At 40.2% G+C, this 26,721-nt stretch overlaps 1 protein-coding gene across 3 annotated transcripts in view; it reads right to left on the bottom strand.

The window, feature by feature from the left end:
• The window catches only part of bcl9 (BCL9 transcription coactivator), a 249,515-nt gene that overhangs the window by 40,675 nt on the left and 182,119 nt on the right, over positions 1-26,721 (bottom strand). The gene's annotated exons all lie outside the window — the stretch shown is intronic.

The raw sequence follows: 26,721 nt of genomic DNA on the forward strand, positions 1-26,721 counted from the left end.
GACCTTGCTTGAGGATATTTGTGTTGGTATGTGGAATCTTAAATTTCATTCTAGAACCTTTATTTTGTTTGTATTTCCCATTTAATAGTAATTTAGTGTCTACATTCTAAATTTCAACTTGGCTTAAAAAGGAATATGCACAATCTCCACTAAAGAGCATATGAAATTAGTTAATTAAAGATATTTCTTCAACAGTGTTTTTTCGATCTGGAACTGCGATAACCCAGAGCATATCAACAGAGACACCTCAATGTAACACCTCAAGGTTGCACCAACTGGAAGCTTCAGGATGATAATGTGATCCAAGGCAAAAGGTCTGTAGAGAAAGTGAGGACTGCAACGCTGGAGATCAGAGTAGAGAGTGTGGTGCTGGAAAAGCACAGCAGGTCAGGCAGCATCCAAGGAGCAGAAAAATTGATGTTTTGGCCATAAGCCCTTCATCAGAAAAGTCTGTAGTAAATATTGCAACTTGAGGGCTTTTGACTTAGATTCATTGAGCTGGAGGCCAATTTGCAGAAATTGCAATGCATTAGGGAAGAGGAAATTTATCTGTATACTTTGTAACAAGAGGTAGTCACATTTACTAGAATACGGTCTTCTGCTTTGATCAGTGGTCCAGGATAGTAGAATGCAATTGCACGTGAGGCAGGTAAGGCAACCCAGAGCAGCAGTACAAGTGTCTTAGATTTTGCAATTGTCCAACAGGTTTGAGGCTCTATTAGCAAACATAGAATTCAGACATAGAGGTTGTCTGCCCCGTGACAAGATTTAGGACATTTGCTCAGGACTGGAGAAGAACTTAGAGTCGGAAGGGTGAGAACCTGCTGTCATGCTCCATGTAGACACCAATGACATAGGTAGAACTAGAAAGATGTGCTGCATAGTCAGTGTGAAAAGCCAGTTCTAATGACTTAACCTGATTATCTGCTGCTAGTTTTGTGCATACTTACTCCCATGTCCCTTTATGTTGCAGCTTTCTGCAGTTTTACCTCATTAAATATTTAAGAGAACAAGACATTTACGAATCTGGGAAAATATGAATGGCTGGCTTTGTTAATTAATGATGGTATTAGCACAATGGAACATGTTGAGATACATAGCCGATGAAGTATAATCTGGACAAATAGAAAGTCATAGAGTGAGACTATCCACTTGGAACAAAAGAGGAAGGCAGATTATTATCTGAATAGTGATGAATTAGGAAAAGTGAGGTGCAATGAAACCTGGGTGTCCTTATATATCAGTCACTGAAAGTAGCCAGGCAGGTACATCAGGGAGTGAATAAGGTAAATGGTATGTTGGCTTTTGTATTAAGAGGATTCAAGGACAGGAGCAGGGATATCTTGCTGCAATTGTACAGGATCTTGGCGAGAACATTTAGAAGGATTGTTTGGTCTCCTTACTTGATGAAGAGTGTTCTAGCTATGGTAAAAGTGCAACAGAGGTTTATCAGACTATTTTCTGGAATGACAAGACTGAAGAGAGGTTACATCGGTTAGGACTCTATTCACTGGAATTCAAAAGAATGAAGGGGTAATTTCATAGAAACCTACAAAAACCCTAACAGCAATAGACAAGATAAATGCAGGAATGATATTTCTTATGACCATGAAGTCCAGAACTAAAGGTCACAGTCTCAGGATATAGGCAGGCATTAAGGACTGAGATGAGGAGAAATTTCTTAGAATGGGGAATTCACGACCATAGAAAGCAGTTAAGGCAAAACATTGAATGTTTTCAAGAAGTTAATTATAGTTCTTAGGGTTAAAGGGATCAAAGGGTATGGGGTGAAACAGGACAACAATCAGGTGATCAGTCATGATCATAGTGAATAGCGAATCTGGCTCAATGGACTGAATGGCCTACTCCAGCTACTTTTTTTCTATGTTTCTATGTTAATAGAGAGGGATGACCTAATTTCAAAAAACAAGAATGTACAAGGATAGGAGCAGTGAGATGAGATAAAGGGAAGAAGTCACTTGTGGGAGTGGTGGATCATAATTGTTTGAATTCTGCATTTAGTCTGATGGAGAGAAGAGTTAGTACAAAATTAATATTTTAAAATTGGATAAGGGCAAATATGAACACATGAAAGCAGAGCTAGCTAAGGCAAATTGGCAAATTAGGTTAAAGGATAAGTTTTCATGATCCTAGCTGATGTTAGTACTGGATGAGTTAGATCTCAGAATGAAACATGGCTTGATAGACCATAAGTTTCTTTTTCAGTTGGTGACTGTGGTGATCAGTCATTGAACAAACCCAGACAAGGTTTCCAATGTTCTATGACAGAACTTCACAGATTTACTAAACAAAAGAATAATGAAGAAAATATAAAATAAGATGGTTTTGAAAGATCTGAACATTAACAGCAAAAGAGTTAATCCTTTTTCTCAGCAATATCTTTCAGAAACACTTTCATACCTTAACCCATTAATTTAATTTTATTTAATTAATGAGTTTGCAAGTATTTCCTATTAGTGACTTTCTATGTGATGTGATTCTCTACTTCACTTTCTCTTCCTGAGATAAATAGATCCTGCCTACTGAAGATTGTGTCAAACCACTAAAACACTTTTAAGAATCCTTTCCAGCTCTGAAAGCTTTGACAATCACAAATTAAACAGTTTTTCTGCTGGTATGAAACTGTTCACTGTTCAACCAAAACCATATTGCTCCCTCTGGCGATTCTTTCTGTAGTCATAACTTCGTGAATACATCTAGTCATTTAGCTTAAGTCACATGCTTTCTTGCAAATGATGTTTGAACTCACTGTTCATAAATGACTTTGACCTTTGTTAAAAGTAGTAAATTATCTTCACAGAACTAAAATCAAAAACACATCTACCTTTACTTATGTTTCCAAATTCCCAAATAATAGTAATTTATCGTAAACCTTCATCACAAGGTTAGTAGCGTGGAGTTGCAGACATTCAAGCTGATAGCTCAGCATACATAGAATAGATACATGCCAACAGGAATTAAAAATTTCAAAGAGAGGATGCACCACCCATATCTAACTAAAAAAAATTGACAATATTTTCAAACATAAAGAGAAAACATTTCACCACAAAGATAGTTGGCAGGTCAGAAAATTTGATAGAATATAAATGAAAAGCAAGGACTGATTAAAGCATGAAAAGGGAGGTGCAATTAGAGACTGAAAAAATGCTACCTCAAAACAGATTTTAAAAATAGTCTATACATATTTAAGAGAACAGGTAACATAGTGAGTCGTACAGTCATAGAGATATACAGCACCCAAAGAAACCCTTAACATAAGTTAAGTAGGTGGGCAAAGATCTGACAAATGGAATATGATGTGGGAAAATGTGAACTTGTTCATTTTGCCAAAAATAACTTTTAAAAGATGTACATTATCTAAATGCTAAGAGATTGCACAGCTCTGAGATGTTGAATGCTTTCTCCCCGCTGATGTTGTCAGATCCTTTGAGTTTATCTAACAAAGCTGTGGTCGTCTGTTTATACACACAGACACACACCTTAATAGAAGGTGGGAAAGATGACTGTACCCTAGGAGGATAAAGACAGTTGCAATTTAATACTTTTTGAGTATTTGACTTCCAACTGTTTTGCTGTTGTCTTGTTCCTTCAGCGGAAAAAAAGTTTGCTGATGTTGAGTTCTCAGTGACTGGTGATTGTTCTAAGTTACTTTTTACTAATTAGGCATTGACCTTTGATGAGAGAGATACGTAGGGAAAGGAAGAGTCTCTTAGCTCTTGCATCGCACCCTGCTGCTCTGACACAGCTATTGAAATCTAGTTCATGGCATATTCTGGAATGTAATTCTATTGTTTTCCTTAACTGGTTAACTGCCTCTCATCTCCAAATGTGCGACATATTGCATACATGTGAGTGCAATAGGTTGCAGATTTTTAATGTTTCCTTGTGTCAGATTCACTATTTTGCAATGAATCTCTCTCCCTGTTCTCATCAACTGCCTGGAAAGAGATTGTGCTTTAATTGTTCTTTTTTTTAAAAAATGGTAGCATATTTCCCTACTGTTTCTGTGTGTTGGCTTAACTTTGTAATGTTATGATACCATGGTTTTAAACGATGAATTTTGTCCTGGTTATTGTTATGAAGATAGGTTGAAATGGAGATGGTGAATGGTCCGTTTAAAGCCAATAAAGTAAGCAGCTTGTGAGTCCTTTTTGTTTTTTTTAAATTGGGAAAAATAGAAGCAACCTGAATGTGTGGGTCAAGCTCCCACAGAACCACGATTTTTAGTTTTAGCTTTCAACAATTGCTGAGGTCTTGAAATGGTGGATCTCTTATTTCTTTCTTTGTTACTGCTGACAGCTGGGGTGCTCTTCATGTTGCTAGTTTTGCATGTAAGACAATCTATGTTACTGAATTTGCCTTTGCCAAGGGTTTTTTATGGGATGTTATGGGCGGCACGGTGGCACAGTGGTTAGCACTGCTGCCTCACAGCGCCTGAGACCCGGGTTCAATTCCCGACTCAGGCGACAGACTGTGTGGAGTTTGCACGTTCTCCTCGTGTCTGTGTGGGTTTCCTCCGGGTGCTCCGGTTTCCTCCCACAGTCCAAAGATGTGCGGGTCAGGTGAATTGGCCATTCTAAATTGCCCATAGTGTTAGGTAAGGGGTAGATGTGGGGGTATGGGTGGGTTGCGCTTCGGCGGGTCGGTGTAGACTTGTTGGGCCGAAGGGCCTGTTTCCACACTGTAAGTAATCTAATCAAATAACTATAGTGTAAAAATAAAGTCTTGCTTAAAGTTGAGGAGTTTGACCAATTGAATTGCATCTGGAATGTAGTGCTTTAGAAAAAATTAGAGTCTATGCTATCTTCTTAATGTATTTTGAGGGGGTTTGGTCTGGTCCATAAGACACTGGGGGCTCTTGTCAGGATCAAACTCTGTAATTCCAGGTTGGGTTTAGGATTATTGGGCTCCAAGGGAGTGAGTGGTGACCGTTGATGTTCTCTCCTTGGGTGTTGAAATTGGCAGTTTAACAAGGGTGTGTCTTGTGTAGCAATAGCTCACTCAGTCACTAAGAGCTTTCTGGGCCTGGAAGAGCTTACTTTAAGAGTTCTACAGAAAGTGATGAAGGCAAAGCTTTTGGAAATGGCAGGACAAGCTGGTGTTGAGGTTGTCTTTGTGCAAAGAGGGGAGATAATTGCAGCAATAACTCAACAATTCTGACTGCCAGAAATACCTTGAGAATCTTTGGAAATGGCTAACATTCATTTGCAAATGAAGCAGCATGATATGAAAAGGAAATGAAACAGTTTGAATTACAATTGCAAAGAGCAGAAAAGCAGAAGAGAGAATAGCTCTGGCAACATTTCAACTTTTATATTGTCAGCAATATGTCTAAAACAAGTTTTGAGAGAAATTTAAGGCTAAGAATTCCATGCTCTTTAGATGGAGCTTATTGTTGCAGCCATTCATTCAGCATGAGAAAACGTAATTGTCACAATTTTCATGAAGGAGTACAGAGGCATTCAGTGGCAGGAAAAAATAGACTGGAATGGATGATAGTGGTGAATGTTTGCATGCTTAGAATCAATGTAATGTATATGTATTGCAGAGCATTTAGAGTGTAAGGCTAAAGGTTTTTTAAAAAAATCAGGCCATCTTTGTATATTGATGGTTTTATTTAAGGGAGGGGGTGACATTAGAATCAGGGAATCCCGACAATGTGGAAGAAGACCAGTTGGACCATCAAGTCCACACTTACCCTCTGAAGAGCATCCCACCCAGACAAAGCCTCTGCCCTATCCCTGTAATTCCACATTTCCTATGGCTAATCCACCTAACCTTTACATCCCTGGACACTATGGGCAATTTAGCATGACCAATCCACCTAACCTGCACATCTTTGCATTGTGGAAGGAAATTTGAGCACTTTGTGGAAATCCACACAGACAAGGGGAGAGTGTGCAAACTCCACACAGTAACCTTTGGGTGGAATTAAACCTGGCTCCATGGCACTGTGAGGCAGCAGTGCCAGCCACATGGCTTTACAAGATACATTTTATCCTGAATTATTTTAAGAAGAAAGATTGAGATGGAGGTGCCAAACAAGAAAGTTTAAATTAGAGGTGGTGAATAGTCTGCTCTAACCTAATAAAGCAAGTAGCTTATGAGGCCTTGGGATTTTTTTTTAAAGTTAGAACAATAGAAACAGCCTGATTGATGGGGTCAAGCTTCCATAGAAACAATATTTTAGTTTTAGCCCTCAGCTGTTACAGGTATCTTGAAGCTTGATATGGAAGCTCTTACTCCTCTCTCTGTTAAAAGCTGGGGTTCTCTTCCAGCTGCTAAATTTGCATGTGACACTATCTATTTTACTGAATTTGCCTTTGCTAAGGATTTGTGTATGGGATGTTAACAGTTAATTAGAAGCAGGTAATATTTTGTAGGCATTTTGATAGTTACAGTTAAGCCAATTCCTTTATTTTTATTTTGTCTATTTTTACAGTACAGTTGAAATACAAAGTGTGTTTTATTTAAAGTCAAGTAGCTGGACCAATCAAATTGCATCAAGAATGCCACACCTTACATTTACATTTAAAATAAGAAAAAGTTAGTGTCAAGGCTGTATCCTTAATATACTTTGATCCATAACAGTAAGGAACATAACAACACTGTTGTGAAATGAATCAAGAAGTACAGTTTATTTCACACACTGTTAGACAAAGGAGGGTTGGGGTACTTCATAAAACAGGCATGCTCACACATATACAGAGAGAACAAACCAAAAAGGATAACAATTATTAATTGGCAACAATTTAAGTACAAGGTAATGTTGATGCTTTAAGACTCCAAAAGTCTAAAGCTGGAATTAGAAACTTGGAATTTCTTCATGAGAGTGCTTGTTTATCGAGATAGCAAAACAGGAGTTGCAAAGTCTTATCTCTTTAAAAAAATCTCTTTAAAGGTTGTCTGTGGGATATTATTTAAATGTAATTTCTACTTTGCTGTTTTGACAAAAGACACTTGATTACTTACAGGGACCATAAATGCAGGTAGTTGAATAGTGTTTACAGGGCTTTTCCTTTGTAGGCCACAGCTAGGGGTTCTGACATGATCAGTTTATGAAGCAATGTTGGCCCCTTAACTGACTGCTATTTCAACACTATATGGTTAAAAGATATTTGGGTTCATCACATTGAAGTAATGTTAACATCACTGGCTAGATCAGCATTCACTGCCACCCATAATTGCCCAGAGGGAAGTTAAGAGTCAACCACAATCTGTAGGTCTGGACTCACAGATTGGCTAGACCAGATTAGGACAGCAGATTTCCTTCCCTAAAAGGATATTAGTGAACCTGTTGGGTTTTTATGACAATCCACAAACATCATTAGGCTAGCTTTATAATTTCAGATTTTTATTGAATTAAAATTTCACTGTCTACCATGGTAGGATTCAATCTCTTGTCACGAGAACATTATTCTAGGCCTCTGGATTACTAGCGCAGTGACAATACCACATAGCCACCACTTCCCCTACCTTTTACTGATTTCACAAAAGTTGGCTCAAATTGTGGTCATGTGCCCAAAACAGCCATTTCGGGTCCTTTTTAAAAGTTACTTTAATCCATGGACATCCTGGATATTAAAACCCAGATGATGAGTCTTAAATATTATTAGTCCATTCTTGCTCTGTTCACAACACTTTATATTCCACTACTTCTTCCCTGATTACACTTGGTCTAACCTTAGTAATAGAGTCATAGAGATATATGGCACAAAAACAAACCCTTCAGTCCAACTCACCCATGCTGACCGGTGGTCCTAAATAAATCTAGTCCATTTGCCAGCATTTGGCCCATCTCCCTCTAAACCTTTCTTATTATTAGTCAATCTTGCACAATCCAAAATGCACAGCCTACAATACAAAAAATATGACATGTCAATGGCCAGAAATACATCTCTCACTATCCTGTGCAGAACTTTCAACTCCCATTTTGTGTGAGGTCAATAATTTTGCTATTTTTCCCTAATTCATATTCCTTGAATTCCAATTTTTTTTCCTCTAGATTGTGAATTAAACACAAATCCGGCACGGATCAAGAATTAAATCACCAACTCTCTAAACTGAGCATAGCTGAACTTTGTTCTTTGTGCTAAATAAGGCAGGCCACATCTATTGAATTGCATGCCATTTCTCCAACAGCAGGAAAACTGCTGGATGGCATTTTCAGCCTGAGACATAGGAACATATGAAATGGAGGAATAATAACTCTTTGAGTCCAGGGTTCAGAATCCATGAGGGAAAGTAGTTCAGAGGCATTGTGTTCCTGTTAGAGTGATGGGTATAATTGGTAAAATTAAGGAACAATGGATGAATAAAGATATGGAGGTTCTAGTCACAAATAAAAGAGAATCCTATTTAGATACAGATAACTTGGTTCAATTGAATCACTTAATCAATATACGGAGTTTGGAGGCATTCTTAAGAAAGAACTCTGGAAGGCAAAAGGGGTATATGAGATAGAATTGGCAGACAATGTTAAGGATAATCTAAAGAGATTCTACAAATACATTAAGAGCAAGAGGGTAACTAGAGATAGGATAGGGCCCTTTAAAGATTGAGGATGTCGTCTTTGTGTTGAACCCAGGAAATGGCAGAGTTACTAAATAAATATTTTGTTTCATTTTTTACCGTGGAGAAAGAAATGGTGGCTAAGAACACAGGGAAATAAATGTTGAACTTTTAAAAACAGTTTACAATACAGAAGTAATATTCTGGGTCTTTGAGAATATAAACGTGGATATGTCTCCAGGACCTGATCTAATGTATTCTAAAGCATAGTGAGAAGTAAACAGGGAGGAAATTTCAAGATCCCTTGCTGAAATATTTGCATCATCTATAAAAATGGATGAGTTGCCTGATGACTTGAGGGTAACTAATCATAGAATAATTGAATCCCTACAGTGTGCAAACAGGCAATTTGGTCCAGCAAGTCCACACTGACCCTCTGAAGAGTATCCCACTCAGACCCATTCCCCTACTCTACTACTCTACATTTCCCCTGACTAATGCACCTAACCTACACACTCATGAACATTATGAGCAATTTAGCATGGCCAATTCACTTAACTTGCACAGCTTTGGACTGTGGGAGGAAACAGGGGCACCTGGAAGAAATCCACACACACACAGGAAGAATGTGCAAACTGCCTTGCTTCAGAAGGGATGTAAGGAGAAATTAGGGAACTACAGACCTGTGGTCTGATTTCAGTTGTGGGCAATTGTTGGCAGTGATTTAAAAAGATAGGATTTATTGACATTTTGAGAGGCAAATAAATAAGGGATAGTCAGCATAGGTTTGTGCAAGAAAAAAACATGTCTCATGAATGATTGAATGCTTTGAGCTAGTTAACAAGAAAAAACTGATGACAGCAGAGCAGTTGCATATTAGTAAAGCCTTCGACAAGTTCCTCACATAGACAAATTAGTAAAGTTAGCTCACATGGGATTCAGGGTGGGTTTGTTGATTGGATACATAATGGCAGAAGACAGAAAGTGATTGTGGAGGGATGCTTTTTGGACTGGAGGCATGCCACCAGCATTGTTCCACAGGGATCGGTTCTGGGTTCTGTTTTGCTTGTCATTTATATAGATGATTGGATGAGAATATAGAAAGTAAGGTTAGTAAGTTTGCAGATGACACCAAAATCGGTGGCATTGTGTAGAAGGCTTTCTAAGATTACAAAAGGATCTTGATCAAATAGGTCAATGGCTGAAAAATTTGTCCAATGCGTGCAAGAGGGTTTCTTGACAAAGTTTAGTAGATAGCGCTGGAAATGTGTTGCTGGTTAAAGCACAGCAGGTCAGGCAGCATCCAAGGAACAGGAAATTCGACGTTTCGGGCCAGAGCCCTTCATCAGGAATGGCCCGAAACGTCGAATTTCCTGTTCCTTGGATGCTGCCTGACCTGCTGTGCTTTAACCAGCAACACATTTTCAGCTCTGATCTCCAGCATCTGCAGACCTCACTTTTTACTCGAAATTTTAGTAGATACCCTAACACGAAGGGAGGCCACATTGAATGTAGTTCTGGGTAATGAATTACCCCAGGTGTTAGATTTGGAGGTAAGTGAGCACTTTGGTGATAGTGACCCCAATTCAGTTTTGTTTACTTTAGCAATAGAAAGGGATAGGAATACACCAGAGGACAAGTGCAACAGCTGGGAGAAAGGCAATTATGATGCGATTAGGCACGATTTATGATGCATACCAAGGGGAAAGAAACTGCAGGAGATGGACACAACTGAAATGTGGAGTTTATTCAAAGAACAGCTACTGCATGTCCTTGATAAGTATGCACCTGTCAGTCAGGGAGGAAGTGGTTGAGTGAGGGAGCCGTGGTTTACTAAAGAAGTTGAATCTCTTATCAAGAGGAAGAAGAAAGTTTATGTTAGGATGAGATGTGAAGGCTCACTTAGGTGCTTGAGATTTAGACATTAGCCAGGAAATACCTAAAGAGAGAGCTTTAGAAGAGCCAGGAGGTGACATGAAAAATCATTGGCAGATAGAATCAAGGAAAAACCTAAAGCTTTTTATAGGTATATCAGGAATAAAAGAATGACTTGAGAAAAATTAAGGCCAATCAAGGACAGTAGTGGGAAGTTGTGCATGGAGTCCAAGGAAATAGGAGAAGTGCTAAATGAATGTTTTTCATTGGTATTCACACTGGAAAAAGATAATGTTGTCAAGGAGAATACTGAGATACAGGCTACTAGACTAGATAGGATTGACATGTTAGCAATTCTGGGAAGTGTGAAAATATATAAGTCCCCTGGGCCAGATGGAATTTATCCTAGGATTGTCTGGGAAGCCAAGGAGGAGATTGCAATGCCTATGGCTATGATCTTTATATCGTCACTATCTACAGGAATAGTGCCAGAAGACTGCAGGATAGCAAATGCTGTCCCCTTCTTCAAGAAGTGGAGTAGAGACAATCCTGGTAATTATGGAGCAGTGAGCCTTGGCTGTGGGTAAAATGTTGGAAAAGGTTAAAAGAGATAGGATTTATAATCATCTAGAGAGGAATAAGTTGTTTAGGAATAGTCAACATGGTTTTGTGAAGGATAGGTCCTGCCTCACACACCTTATTGAGTTCTTTGAAATGGTGACCAAACAGGTGGATAAGGGTAAAGTGGTTGATATGGTGTATGTGGATGACAGTAAAGCATTTGATAAGTTTCCGCACGGTTGGCTATTGAACAAATACAGAGGCATGGGATTGAGGGTGGTTTAGTGGTTTGGATCAGAAATTGGCTAACTGAAAGAAGATAGAGGGTGGTGGCTAATGGGAAATGTCATCCTGGATTTTAGTTATTAGTGGTGTACCACAAGAATCCATTTTGGGTCCACTGCTGTTTGTCATTTTTATAAATGACCTGGATGAGGGCGTAGAAGGATGGGTTAGTAAATTTGTGAATGACACTAAGGTTGGTGAAGTTTTGATCAGTACCAAAGGATATTGCAGGCTACAGAGAGACATAGATAAGCTGCAGAGCTGGGCTAGAGGTGGCAAATGGAGTTTAACGTGGTAAAGTGTGATGTGATTCACTTTGGAAGGAGCAACAGAAATGAAGAGTTCAGGGCTAACAGTAGGATTCTTAGCAATGTAAATGAACTTAGAGATCTCGGTGTCCATGTACATAGATCTCTGAAAGTTGCCATCCTGGCTGATAGGGTTGTTAAGAAGGCATATGGTGTATTAGCTTTTATTGGTCGAGGGATTGAGTCTTGGCCCATGAGCTCATGATACAGCTGTACAAAACTCTGGTGCAGCCGCACTTGGGGTATTGGATACAGTTCTGGTCACCGTGTTATGGCAAGGATGTAGAAGCTTTGGAAAGGGTTCAGAGGCGATTTATTAGGATATGGCCTGGTATGGAGGGATGGTCTTATGAAGAAAGGCTAAAGGACTTGAGGCTGTTTTCATTAGTTTGAGAGGTGACTTAATTAAGACATATAAGATGATCAGAGGATTAGGTAGGGTGGACAGTGAGAGCCTTTTTCCTCGGATGGTAATGGCTAGCCTGAGGGGACATAGCTTTAAGTTGAGGGGTAATAGAGAAAGTTCAGGTGTCAGAGAGAGTTTCTTTACTCAGAAAGTAGTAGAGGCATGGAACCCACTGCCTGCAACAGTAGTAGACTTGCTAACTTTAAGGGCATTTAAATAGTCATTGGATAAATACATGGATGAAAATGGAATAGTGTAAGATCGATAGGCTTCAGATTGGTTCCACAGGTCGGCATAACATTGAAGGCCGAAATGCCTGTTCTGTGCTGTAATGTTCTATGTTCTAAAATGACAGATTGAGTTCAATCTGGATAAATGTGAGGTATTCCATTTTGGTACAACAAACGGGGTTAGGACTTAAAACATTTATGGTAGGACCTTGGGTGGTATGGTGGTATAGAAGAACCTAGGGGTTCAGGTACATAATTCTTTGATATTGTGTCATATATGGGTAAGGTGGTTGAAAAGGCATCTAGCACATTTGACTTCATTGCTCAGTCCTTTGAGCTTATGCTTGGGAAGTCATGTTGATGATGTACAGGACATTGGTGAGAATTCTTCTGGAATACCATGTCCAATTCTGGTCACCCAGTTATAGGAAAGATATTGAAAGATATTATTAAGCTGGACAGGGTTCAGAAAAAATCCACCAGGATTTTACTGCTTATGGAAGGTTTGAGTTATAAGGAAAAACTGGATAGCTTGGGACTTTTGTCACTGTAGCAAAAGAGGTTGAGAGGCTACCTTATGAGCGGTATAAATATAATTAATGGCAGGTAGCTTTTCCCTAGGATGGGGGAATTTTAAGACACATTTTTAAGACAAGAGGAAATAGATTTAAAAAGAATGTTAGAGGCAAATGTTTTACACAGAGGGTGGTTTGTGTGTGGAATGAACCTGAGGAAGTGGTGGATGTGAGCACAATTACAATGCTTAATAGACATTTGGATAAGTAGATGAATAGGAAAGGTTTGGAGGGATTACAGGACAGAAGCAGGCAGATGGACTAGATAAATTTGGGATTATGGTTGAACCAAAGGGTCTATTTCTGTTGGTTGGCTGTATGACTCTAATTCATTTGCAGGTGGAGTTTTAAATTGCAGGGAGAAATCAAACATCTTTGAGAAGCAAAGGGATCTGAGTGTCCAAGTGCATAACTAACAAAAAGGTATAGCAAGTAATTAGGGAAACAAATAGAATGTTATCATTTGAAAGGGGAATTGAATACAAGACTAGGAAGGTTATGCTTCAGCTATACAGGGCACTTATGATACCACATATGAGTTATTGTGCATGGTATTGGTCATTTTATTTAAGGAAGGGTGTACGTGCTTTGAAAGCAGTTTAGATAAGGTTAGGTGAACTGGCATTGCTAGATTGCCCATAGTGTTCAGGGATGTGTTGGTTAGGTGCATTAATAGGGGTAAATGTAGAGTAATAGAGTAGGGGAATAGGTCTGGGTGTGTTACTCTTCGGAGGGTCGGTTGTGAACTTGGTGGGCCAAATGGCTTGTTTCCACACTGAAGGGATTCTATGATTTTATGTTACCAAACTAATGCCTGGAATGGATGTTTGTGTATTGAGGAAAGATTGGACAGGCCAGGGTTTATCTGCTACAGCTTAGATGACCAAGAGGTGACTTGATTGAAACATATAAAATCCTGAGGGCATTTGACAGGGTAGATGCGGAGAGGATATGTCAGCTGGTGGGATCATTATTTAAAAATAAGAAATTTAAACAGTCATTAGGTGAAATTTTTCTCACAAAACCATCAGCCTTTGGAACTGTCTCCCTGAAAAGGTGGTGGAAGTAAAGTCCTTAAATATTTTTAAGGCCTATTTGAATATTATTGTTAAGAAAGACAATGCAAGGTTGTCAGAGGTAGGGGGAGGGTGGATTTGAGATTATAATCAGATTAGCCATGATCTTATTAAATGGTGGAGTAGATTAAAGGAGCTGAATGGTTTCATTCTGCTTTTTCTATGTTTGTATTAACATTGCAGGGAGGAATCAAACAGCATATTTTATAATATTGGAACACATAATATGATACAGTGATGATATTGTCAGTACGTCTGTTAAAGCTATTGTGGTATGGTGATAGTGAGATGTATCACAACATTCCCCTATTTCTAATGATAAACATTCACCCCAGACAAATTTTAATAAGATATCCCTTCTGTCAGCCAAAACTTCTAGCAATCAACAGTGTCCACCCAAAAAAATCCCTCCTCCCATTTTGGATGTTGCCGTTTCGCCAGCACTTGTAGATATGGCGTCATTCTGAAATATTAAAGCAATTTACTTTGTTATGAACTTCAGTATGTTTAGCCCTCTCCCTGTAGCCCACTAACTGCCCCCAACTCTCTTCAATCTCTTTTCAATATGTTGACATAGACAAGAACACATTAGGATACAGGTTAATTCTACTGGAATGAATGAGAAGGGTTGGATGCTAGAAATTCATAGTCAAAGATCTATTTCCTTGTTACCCTTGGTTACCCTTGGTTACCAGGTAAAGACTTCCTCCTACTCTGACTTCTGGAAACCAATAATGAAGGAACCAGGGCAACAAAGGACCTTCTCTCACCCTGAATGCTGAAACTTAATCATAGTCAAAGAAATTGAATTAAAGAATTTCAAACACTCTCTAAAACTTAGGATTGTTAAGCCAACTGTTAATCAACCAATGTCAACACCACCAGGAACCTCCACAGTAATGGCAGTAACAATTATGGCCTTTGTGAGTAATTCAAAGACTGAATTACTCACTGATCTTTCTTCTTGTTGGTGACCCCGAAACAGAGGACAAAGTTTAAAAATAAGGGGTAGGCCACTTAGAACAGAGTTGAGGAGAAACTTCTTCACCCAGAGAGTGGTGGGTTTATGGAATGCTCTGCTCCAGAAGGCTGTGGAGGCCAAGTCTCTGGATACTTTCAAGAAAGAGTTGGAGAGAGCTCTTAAGGATAGTGGAATCAAGGTTGATGGGGATAAGGCAGGAACAGGATACTGTTTGAGGATGATCAGCCATGATCATAATGAATGGTGATGCTGGCTCGAAGGGCAGAATGGCCTACTCCTGCACCTATTGTCGATTGTCTATTTATCTGTATTTGTTTTTCTTAAACGTTTAATCTTATTAAACTTGATTCCTATTTCTAACTTTTGTTCATGGGTACTATGTCACTAATTCTTCCTGTGTTAAAAATGGCTCACTTTTTTTTATTTTTGTTCATTTAAAAAAGCCAGGTCAAATTGAATCTCCATGGTAGACTAATGGAGAAAGTGAAGTCATATGGTGTGTGGGATGTTCTAGCTAGGTGGATAAAGAACTGGTTGAGCAACAGGAGACAGAGAGTAGTAGTTGAAGGGAGTTTCTCGAAATGGAGAAATGACCAGTGGTGTTCCACAGGGGTCAGTGCTGGGGCCATTTTTGTTTGTAATATACATAAATGGTCTGGAAGAGGGCACTGTTGGTATGATCAGCAAGTTTGCAGAAGACACAAAGATTGATGGAGGAGCAGAAAGCATAAGAGACTGTCAGAGAATACAGGAGGATATAGATAGACTGGAGAGTTGGGTGGAAGAGTAGCAGATGGATTTCAATCCTGATAAATGTGAGGTGATGCATTTAGGCAAGATTAATTCTACAGCGAATTATGCAATGAACGGAAGAGCCTTGGGAAAAGTTGATGGGCAGAGAGATCTGGGAGTGCAGGTCCATTGTACCCTGAAGGTTGCTGCACAGGTGGATAGAGTGGTCTAGAAGGCATATAGTATGCTTGCCTGCATTGGACGGGGTTTTGAGTATAAGAGCTAGCAAGTCATGTTAACATTGTACAAGACATTGTTTAAGCTGCATTTAGAATACTGTGTACAGTTCAGGTCGCCACATTACCAAAAGGATGTGGACGCTATGGAGAGGGTGCAGAGAAGGTTTACGAGGATGTTGCCTGGTATGGAAGATGCTAGCTATGAAGAAAGATTGAGTAGGTTAGGTTTATTTTCATGAGAAAAAAGGAGATTGAGGGGGGACCTGATTGAGGTTTATAAAATCATGAAGGGTACAGACAGGGTGGATAGAAACAAGCTTTTTTCCCAGAGTGAAGGATTCAATAACGAGAGGTCACGCTTTCAAGGTGAGAGGTGGAAAGTTTAAAGGGGATACACACGGTAAGTACTTCATACAGAGGGTGGTAGGCATTTGGAACGCGTTGCCAGCAGAGGTGGTAGAGGCAGGCACGGTAGATTCATTTAAGATGCAATTGGGTAAATGCATGAGTAGATGGGGCGTAGAGGGATACAGATGCTCAAGAATCTGTAGGTTTAGGCAATACAGTTGGATCGGCTCAGGCCTGGAGGGCTGAAGGGCCTGTTCCTGGGCTGTAAATTTTCTTTGTTCTTTGTTCTTTCTTTATAACATAAATTAATTTGGGTCTAAGAGACAGATATCCACAAGGGAATAGATCTCTTAAAACTAAATGTCTTGCAGCCTATGCAGGGGACGGATGAATAAAGAAAGGGAACAAGTGACAGTTTGGGGAATTCCATTTGGAACCATGACAGATTTCAGAACCTCACCCTGGGTAGGCCATAATTTGAACCCACAAATGAAACCAAAGAATTGAAGTGTGTAAACTACGTCTTCAAAACTCTCAAAGAAGAATAATTCCAAAAGAGTCTGTTGACTTAGCACTGCTATGGCATAGAAAGTCTGCATTTGATGCCAAAGTGTTGCCAGCAGAGTTAGGGAAGTACTTTTGAGGATCTAAATGTTCTGTTTTTAAACAGATAAAAGATTTAGCAATCCACTTGGGCTTAACATTTTGCCTGAAAACCATTGAATTCCCCACCAGTCAATTTCTTAATATTGAAACACATAGGAGAAGCTGAAATCTCCACAGAAGCCAGTATCCCCTCACCAAGTTACTCTTTATTTACATGTGGAGAGTCCTTATCACTGATTCTGTTCTCTCAGAGCCAGCTCTCACTACCACTGACACTCCTGTTCAGATCTGTTAGCCAAATCTATCTAATTAGAGCAGATTAGCAGCTCCAGTCAGGGAACTCATACTACCAGGTCCACCTGGCTGACCTCATTAAGATCAATACATCCTTCTCCATAAGCCGAAGGACATAGGCTGGTTCTTATTTTTGTAGCTTGTCCTGGGGTATTTTAGCATCAGATCAGATTTCCTCCAACTTTGCCTCTGAAATGGGTGGTGTGTAGTGCACAGTAGCTTGCCTCTTGCACCCAAAGCATCTTGGAAGGAATTCATTCTCCTCATCTCCTGGGGCAGCATGGTGGCTTAGTCATTAGCGCTGCTATCTCACAGTGCCAGGGGCCTGGGTTCGATTATACCATTGACTGTCTGTGTGGAGTTTGCACATTCTCCCTGTGTCTGCGTGGGTTTCCTCCAGTTTCCTCCTACAGTCCAAAGATGTGCAGGTTATGTGGGCTAGCCATAGGAAATTCAGTGTTATAGGGATAGGGTTGGAGTGAATCTGGGTGGGATGCTCTTCAGAGGTCAGTATAGACTCAATGGGCTGAATAGCCATCTTCCACACTGTAGTGATTCTATAATTGAGTAGGCAAAAGCATCCAGGCAGTGACATCTGCCAAGTCCATCTCAGATTCCAAGATATCCTCAATGCTTGATGGAGAGGGAGAGCCCATGAGTTTTGGTGCAGTCAAAAAGGCAGTTGAGAAACTCGGCACATTTTGCTCCTACACTGTTCGCGAGTTTGTAACTTTCATATGGTCCACATGTTTGTTCAGGACCATTGCACCTACCCAAGCTTCATATCTGACACTAGATTAGAGTGGTGCTGGAAAAGCACAGCAGATCAGGCAGCATCCAAAGAGCAGGAAAAATGACATTTCGGACGAAAGCTCTTCATCAGGGGTGCATTCCACGCACCCACCAACATTTGTGTAAAGAACCTACCATGACATCTCCCCTAAACCTTCCTCCAATCACCTTAAAATTATGCCCCCTTATGATAGCCATTTCTGCCCTGGGAAAAAGTCTCTGTATATTCACTCTATCTATGCCTCTCATCATCTTGTACACCTCTATCATGTCAGCTCTCATCTTTCTTCGCTCCAATGAGAAAGGTCAAGAGTGTGGTGCTGGAAAATTCCTAATGAAGAGCTTTTGCCCGAATTGTTGATTCTCCTGCTCCTCGGATGCTGTCTGACCTGCTGTGCTTTTCCAGCACCACACTCTCGACTCTGATCTCCAGCATCTGCAATCCTCACTTTTTCCAATGAGAAAAGCATTAGCTCACTCAACCTTTCTTCATTAGACATGGCCTGCAGTCCAGGCAGCATCCTGGTAAATCTCCTCTGCACCTTCTCTAGAGCTTCCACATCCTTCCTATAATGAGGCAACCAAACTGAACACAATATTCCATGTGGGGTCTAACCAGAGCTTTATAGAGCTTCATTATAACCTCCCAGCTCTTATACTCAATTCCCCTGCTAATGAAAGCCAACATACTATATGCCTTCTTAACAACCCCATCGACTTGGCTGGCAACTTTGAAGGATCTATGGACATGGACCCCAAGATCCCTCTGTTCTTTCACACTGCCAAGAATCCTATCTTTAACCCTGTAATCTACATTCAAATTCGACCTTCCAAAACAAATCACTTCACAATTACCCAGATTGAACTCCATCTGCCACTTCTCAGCCTAGCCCTGCATCCTGTCAATGTCCTGTTGCAACCTTCAACATCCCTCCACACTATCCACCAACCTTTGTGTCATCAGCAAACTTACTAACCCACCCTTCCACTTTCTCATCTAAGTCATTTATAAAAATCACAAAGACCAGAGGCCCCAGAACAGACCCCACTAGTGGAACCCACTAGTCACCAAGCTCCACCTGCTACCAAACTCTGTCTTTTATGGGTCAACCAATTCTGTATCCAGATAGTCATATTTCCCTGTATCCCATGCCTCCTTACTTTATGAATGAGCCTACCATGGGGAACCTTATTAAATGCCTTGCTAAAATCCATGTACACCATATCCACTGCTTTACCCTCAACAATATTTTTTGACATATTCCCATAGATCTCAATAAGGAGTGTTAGGCATGACCTGAAACCTCACAAAGCCATGCTGACTTTTTCTAATTAAACTATGGTTTTCTACGTAATCATAAAATCTGACTCACAGAATCCTCTCCAATAATTTTGCCCACCATTACGTAAGACTGATTGGTCTGTAATTCTCAGGATTATTCGTATTCCCTTTCTTGAACAAGAGAATAACACTTGCCATCCTCCAGTCATCTGGCAGTACTCCAGTGGACAGTGAGAATGCAAAGATCATCACCAAAGGTGCAACAATCTCTTCCCTTGCATCCTGTATGAACCCTGGGAAAATCCCATCTGGCCCAGGGGACTCATCTATCCTTACATTTTTCAAAATTAGTTTCACGCTGTCCTCACAAACATCAAGGTCCCTCTCAGTATTGTATAGTGAAGCAAAGTATTTATTAAGGACCTCCCCTACCTTCTCCAACTCCAGACACAAGTTCCATCCACTATCCCAGATCAGCCCTACCCTCACTCTGGCTATCCTCTTGTTCCTCACATAAATCTAGAATGTCTTGGGATTTTCCTTAATCCTACCCGCCAAAGCTTTTTCATGCCCCCCTCTATCTCTCCCAAAATCATTCTTCAGTTCTTTTCTGGCTACCTTGTAACCCTCTAGGGGCATGTCTGAGCCTGGCCTCCTCAACCTGAAGTAAACTTCCTTCTTCCTCTTGGCTAGATGTTTCACATCGCTTGTCACCCAAGGTTCCTTCACCCTACTATTCCTTCCTTGCCTCAGTGGGACAAACCTATCCAGCACTCGCAGCAAGTGCTTCCTAAACAACCTCCACATTTTTGTCATGCATTTTCCTGAGAATATCTGCTTCAAATTTAGGCACCTCAGTTCCTGCCTAATAGCATTGTAGTTCCCCCTCCCCCAATTAAATACTTTCCCATGCTGAATATTCCTATGAGCATAGTAAAGGTCGGGATACACTTACCTTTCTTGGTCAGTGCATGGAGTATAGGAGTTGGGAGGTCATGTTGTGGCTGTACAGGACTTGGTTAGGCCACTTTTGGAATACTGCATACAATTTTGTTCTCCCTGCTATATGAAAGATGTTGTTAAAGTTAAAAGAGTTCAAAAAAGATTTGCAAGGAAGTTGCTAGGGTTGGAGGGTTTGAGATATAGAGAGAGGCTGGGACTATTTTTCCAGGAGCATCAGAGGCTGAGGTTTATAAAGTCATGAGGGGCATGAATAGGGCGAATAGTCAATGTCTTTTCCCCATAGTAGGGGAATCCAAAACTAGAGGGCATCAGTTTAAGAGGAGAGAAGAAAGATTTTGAAGAGACCTAAGAGGCAACATTTTCATGCAGAGGGTGGTGCATGGATGGAATGAAGTGCCAGAGGAAGTTGTAAAGATTGGTATAATTACAGCATTTAAAAGGCATCTGGATGGGCATATGAATAGAAAGGGTTTAGAGGGATATGGGCCAAATTCTGGCCAGTGGGACTAGATTCATTTAGGATATCTGGTTAACATGGGCAAGTTAACATGAAGGGTCTGTTTCCATGCTATACATCTCTATGACCCTATGACTCTAGTTAAGCTGTAGGCTATTACTTCAAGCCTGCCTATAAAGTTTGGACTGCTGTTTCCATCAGACCATTGATTGATGCATGGTATGGAGCTGCCCTTATATTACAAATACCATTCAATTTAGGAAATACTCAAATTCCCTGCTGTAAACAACGTCCCACTATGTGACTAGAAGTCCATGTACTGCAAAAAGACACACACAGTTTTTTGTCCTTGTTGCACTCTAGGCATCCAATGTCTGCACCCAAGCCTGGCCACCAGACACAACTTCTCACCAACATCTTCACTTTGGAGTTCAGCCAATGTCTAGCAGCAACTTTTGCATTGGACAATCACTCTTGCTTTCTTCTACTATGATCTGGTCTCGCCAGGTCTAAAAAACATCCAATTCTGGTGCTGACAGTCCTTTGACTTCCCCCATTGCCACCAGCTTTTTCAGGTTTTCCAGGATCGTCCAAAGTCTGATATTGTCAGCTGTGACTAGAAGTGTGTCCAGAAATGTAAATCTGTAACAGACTCTTCCAATGGTGGTACCACTGGTGGTGTATCTATCAGCAGGAGGCAGCTCCATGCATCCACATTGCTACTTGGCCTCCCGGATAGTGCTCCAATTTGTAATTATAAGCACTTAGTCATTAGAGCCCACTGCTGAATTCAGCCTGAAGTTATGGGTGATGCTGTCTTGTCCTCTATAAGTGGTTCTACCAATGGTTTGAGGTCTGCTATTATTACAAATTTACATCCATAAAAGGTGTTGATGAATCCTCCTGACTTCAAGGATAATCACCAAACCTTCCTGCTGTATCTGACATACTTATGCTCTGCATTAGCCAAAATCCTGGATGCAAACGCACTTTGGCATTCCTCTTCATTGGGCCAATAATAAACTAATACTATACTGATGCTGTACAGGGAGGCATCACATATCAATACCAGTTCTCACTTGGGATCACAGTGTGCCAATACCTTTGAGATAATAGCTATTTCTTCACTTCCCTGAAGGCTACGTCTTGGCAACAAGATCGTTTCTAAGGCTGACTCTTTTTCAAAAGCAGATGTATGGGTGCAAAGATGGAGGCCAGGTTATGTGTGAACTTTCTCTAATAATTCACCAGCCCAAGGAAAGACCAAAGCTCCAGTACAGACTGGGAGCCAGAACACCATTGATCGCCCTCAGTTTATCTTCCAATAAGTGTAACCCGGTCTTGTTAACTCTGTAGCCCAAGTGAGTCACTTGGAGTGCCTGGAACACACATATTTTCCTTCTAAGGCACATGTTCCCCCGGGAGAAATACCTTAGGACTATGTCCAAGTTCTCCAAGTGTTCCTTATTGATCTTCCCTGTTATTAGCTCATCATCTGAGTAAATAGAGATCAAGGATAGATGTTGTAAAATGTTCATTATTGTCAACCGAAAAATTGCACAGTCTGACGGTATCTCAGATCTTGGATATAGATACAAACCTTAATTGGTATTTATTGTAGTATACTTCTGGGAATCCTCATCTAAATGCAATTGCAGTTGCAAGTACACATGGCTCATGTCCAGCTTTGTGAAGACAGCTCCCTGACAGCTTTGCATAAAAATCTTCCACGTGAGGGATTGGGTATTCATTCAGCTGCGCAAAGCAGTTTACCATTTGTTTGAAATCCCCACAAAGGCAAAGTACCCATTGATAATCGATATGATTGCTGCTAACCATGCTGCAAACCACACCAGTTTGATGATCTCTGCGCTTCTGATTCCTTCCTCTACTTTTGCCCATAAGACAAATAGCACTGGATGGACCTTGCAGAGTCATGGAATTGTTTCCTAGTCAACATGTAAGGTGGTTTTGGTTCCTTTAATAGTGCCTAGCCTCAAAAGTCCTGAAAACCTTCTGGGTATTTAATTAGTACTTCACCCAGACAGCCATTTTCTAATCAAAAATATTGAGCCAATCTAAGTAAATCTTTCTCAACTAATTTCACCTCATCAAGCTTGGGCCCAAGCCTTCTACTGCAGTGGTAACTGAACCAACTGCTTCTCATAAGAGAATGGAACCAATGTTGCACCCTTAATCTGTCAAGGTACCCTGGTACAGTTTCTAGCTTAGCCAAGTGCAAACGTAAGAGCTGGAGACACAAGACAATTTTGCTAAAGGTTGGTTCTGCGAACACCGAAATAGTAGCACTGGTAATGCCTCAGAATTAAAGGAAGTTTGGGTTTTAATATCCCTTAACTAAATATGTCAACTCTTTAAAGACTTTAGCATCTTGTACCTCAGGTAAATTTAGGCTTCTAATAACAGAAAATGTTGCAAGATCACAAGCTGTCAGGGAATTACTCGTTGCTTTTCATCTGTTCCATTGTCATTCGCCTGGAAAAAAATAATGCATTATTTCCACATACTGGGCCCCGTCTCTGATGGCAGGATCAAATAAGTCAGTCTTCCCGAACAATAGCATGATTTCCAAAAATGTTTACCCCAACACAAAGATGCTACAAAGAGCAAATTTCTTCGGGGGGGTGTGTATTTCTCATTTCCACTGAAATAGCTCCACAGAGGCTGGTATCCCTTCACCAATTCACTCTTTATTTACATGTGGTGAGTTCTGACACCACATAGACATAGGAGCAGAAATGAGATCATTCGACCTATCAAGTCTGCTCTGCCATTCAATCATAGTTGATAGGTTTTTGTACACCATTTTCCTACAACTTTTGTTCCTCTTGGCAATCAAGAACTTATCCATCTCTGTTTTAAATATACTCAATAACCTGATCTCCACAGCCTTCTGTGGTAATGAGTTCCACAGATTCACCATTCCCTGGCTGAATAAGTTTCTTCTTATCTTTATTCTGAAGGGTCTTCTTTTTATTCTAAGGCTGTGTCCTCGAATCCTCATCTCTCCTGCCAATAGAAATATCTTCCCAATGTCTACTCTGTCTAAACCTTTCAGTATTCTGTAAGTTTCAATCAAATCCCTCCTCATCTTTCTAAGCTCAACTGAGTATTATCCCAGAGTCGTCAAACACTCCTCATACTGATCCAGCCCTCAGAGTGAAAAGAAAGTCTGACGGTCCATGATTGGATCGGATTAACAGCACCACTCAGGGAACTCATATTCCACGAAGTCCACTTGGCTGACTTCATTTCAATCACTGCAGAAGCCTCTCCCATAAGGGCTATCAACTAGGCCCAGAAAAACTAGCCAAGATTCAGAAGAAGATTAACTGTGTGCGCCAACCAAAGCACCCGAACAGTTGGATCTCCCCAGATGTGCTTCTACATAAGCTGCAGACTCCACAAGGTTCTGCACTTTCTACCAAAAAGTAAGTGCAATGACCAGTCCTAACTCCTAGTCAATGGGTAGGATAATTAGCTTCCATTACAAAAATATAATTGTTAAGAAAGTGGGGAGGTTTCCTTGACTACGCAGGTGAAGGAGATTTCCACCTTCATAAGTCCAAATGGTTTATCCCAAGGTGATGTCATGCTATTCAGAATCTGAAATGCCCCATCCACCTTTCAAAGTCTAATGGACCAGACAATAGCAGACTTACCTAATTCTACAGTGTACCTAGATAATATTCTAGTGGATAGCAACACCTGAGAATTGCATTAATAGCAACTGGAAGCTTTCTTCTGGAAAATACACTCAGTTGTGCTAGTGGTCAATCTTACAAGGGTGAGTCTACCAAGGCCTTTCTAGGATATATACTCAGTCACAGACATGTATTGCCTACAGATGCAAAGTCTGAAGCTGTAGTAGTTATCCATCCCCACAACAAAATGGGAAATGTTGAGGGTCTTGGGGATATGTGCATTGTACCAAAGGTTTCTCCCAAAGTTCAACAACATTGGTGCTGTACTACTGATTAACCTACTACTGGAAAAACAAAGACTGAGAAATACAAAAATGCTTTTGAAAATCAGGAAGGTCATTTTAATAATGAGTCTGAGCTTGCAGCTCCAAACTTTAAACAAGTTTTTAATATAGCCATCAATGAGGGGGAAGATGAAACCAGAATAGAAAGACCAGTCAGGTGCTTCTCCCAAAAAAAAGCAACAAATATCAAGGGTATTCCATAGGATAGAAGGAAACTGTCAGTTTGTTATTGGCTTTGAAACACTTTGAGACATATGTCTGTAATGGGTCAGAGAGACCACAGTCTCTACAGATCATAACCTGTTAATTTTTGTGGAAAAGTTTATTACTAAGACAGCACATTACATTGGAGTTTGTTCCTCAAAGCATACCACATAAAGACCAATCATAATGCCGAGAAATCAAATGGGATCACAGACACCCTGTCCAGAACTTGGAGACACATTGAGAATTGAAAAGATAATATGGTCCAAGGCTGAGAGAGTGTGTATGGGTCTTGTTTTACTCTTCCACACATTCTTTTTTTCAATCTTTGCAATGAAATGGGAATCCTTGACAATGGCATTAGCGTTCGTATTAATGAAATGCCAATTATCAACAATTACCGTTGACTAGAAACTGAACTGGACTTGACATATGAATACTGTGGCTACAAGAGCAGGTTGGAGGCTAAGAATACTGCAGAGAACAACTCAGGTCCTGTCTCTGCAAATGGCTGGGGTGGCTTGGATTCAGAACCACCAACCACATATCTGACAGATCCTATTTTTAGTGGTGGGGCAAGAGCATGGGTCATGAGTCACAGACAGGAGCAACCTGAGTTCAGCAGGGCAATTTGAATTTAGATTAAAAGAGTTTAGGTACATAATTCTTTGAAGTTTGCATCACAGATAAACAGGGTGGTTAAGAAGGCTTTCATTGCTCAGACCTTTGAACATAGGAGCTGGGACACTAAGGTTGTACAGGATATTGGCTAAGCCTCTTCTGGAGTATTATCTGCAGTCTGGTCTCTCTGCTATAGGAAGGATATCATTAAATTGGAGAGAGTTCCAGAAATATTTATATCAATGCTGCTGGGAATGGAGGGTTTGAGTTGTAAAAAAAGGCTAGATAGGCTGAAACATTTTTCACTGGAGCTTAAAACTTTATGGAGATTACTAAAATCATAAGGGGCATAGATAAGGTGAATAGCAAGGTTTTTTTTCCCATAGGGTGGTGTGTTCGAACTTAGGGGGGTCATACTTTAAGGTGAGAGGAGAAAGTTTTAAAAACAGCATGAGTGGACTGTTTTTTCAATATGGTCAGTGACTTGTGTATGGAATGAGCTACCAGAGGAAGTGATGGATGCAGGTGCAGTTACATTTAAAATGCATTTGGATAAGTACATGAATAGGAAATGTTTGCAGGGATATGGATCAAACACAGGCAAGTGGAGCTAATTCAGTTTGGGAACATGGTCAGCATGGACTAGTTGGACCGAAGGGTCTGTTTCCCTGCCGAATGACTCTATGATCTCCTTTTCATTGTGGTAAATGGACTGTCCTGCAGTGCGTGTACTTTTAGACATAAATGTTGGTGAAGCATGAATAAGGTCTGCAGAATTGCCAAGTTATGCAGTTATTTCAATCTGCAACACTTTTAACAAGTAAAAATGTAGACTGCTTGGGTCCAAGAGAATTGTTAGTAATCTGTTCTACCATTTAAAACACCTAATTGTTGACACTGTCCTACAACTACCAAGAAGTCATTCTTTACACTTGTTGGTTTTCCACAACTTATAACTACTTCAGTGTGGCAGACAGTCAAATTTCACAGTTTTACTATTTAAGGTTGTTATTTATGGATTCTGTGTCTTTGATGTGGGTCTCTGAATACAAACCTGTTGCACAATGTATTAATTACTTGAGAGGATTTAAAGGTTTGAATACGTTTCCACATTCAAAGTTTTTGTCAATACAGACTTTCTGTCTTTACTCCCACCTGTGTTTTTCAAGTTCAGGCTGGCCACTGACTGATGTTTGTAAAAGAGTAATGATTGTGATAGATACTTAGACTTATTTTCCTCATCTCAACATGGCTCATGAGGTCCAAACAGAGTGAATAGTGAATGAGTTAATATGGAGGTTACAAAATCAATGGGTGGTGGTCATGAGTTGGTATGAATTTACA

This window comes from Hemiscyllium ocellatum, chromosome 6 (assembly GCF_020745735.1).
Source record: "Hemiscyllium ocellatum isolate sHemOce1 chromosome 6, sHemOce1.pat.X.cur, whole genome shotgun sequence".
In the NCBI taxonomy this organism is placed as follows: Eukaryota; Metazoa; Chordata; class Chondrichthyes; order Orectolobiformes; family Hemiscylliidae; genus Hemiscyllium; species Hemiscyllium ocellatum.